The 542-nt window shown below is 30.1% G+C and overlaps 1 protein-coding gene across 1 annotated transcript in view; it reads left to right on the top strand.

The window, feature by feature from the left end:
* Positions 1–542, top strand: part of SCCPDH (saccharopine dehydrogenase (putative)) — a gene marked incomplete at its 5' end in the record, with an annotated part of 61,420 nt that overhangs the window by 18,809 nt on the left and 42,069 nt on the right. The window lies entirely within an intron of this gene.

Consider the following 542-nt stretch of genomic DNA (forward strand, 5'->3'; position numbering starts at 1 on the left):
AAAAAAAAAAAAAAAAAAAAAAAATCAGTTACCTTTATAACATTACATAAAAATAAAGGTAAAGTTTACTGGTGTAAAATCAACCTAAAGATTTTAAATGTTCACATTTATTGAATGCTTACCATATGCCCAACATTGTGCTAAGTGTTTTATGTAACTTTAAAAAATACCTATAGAGTAATTATCTTCCTCCATTTTTTATAGATGAAGAAATTAAAGCTGAGGAAGCTTAAATAACTGGCTCAGTAATGCACCTAATAAGTAGAAAAACTAGGTCTTCAATTGAGGTTTGTCTGACCACAGGAAGTTATGTGTTAACAGGCATTAAGCTCTTCTTCAGCCTTTAAAATGGTAACCTCATGTGTCTCTGTAGTAACTACTGATTATCATCATCAGTGTGCCAATATGATATTAATATGTATTTGCAGTTTATCAATAGGTAAAATACTGGAAAATACTGAGAAAGTGTAAATTACCAAAATTGATTCAAGAAGGAGGAAACAAATTAAAAAAAAAAAAAAAGGCCAGGTGAGGGGGCGCAC

Source organism: Colobus angolensis, unplaced genomic scaffold (genome assembly GCF_000951035.1).
Source record: "Colobus angolensis palliatus isolate OR3802 unplaced genomic scaffold, Cang.pa_1.0 Scaffold40, whole genome shotgun sequence".
Classification (NCBI taxonomy): domain Eukaryota; kingdom Metazoa; phylum Chordata; class Mammalia; order Primates; family Cercopithecidae; genus Colobus; species Colobus angolensis.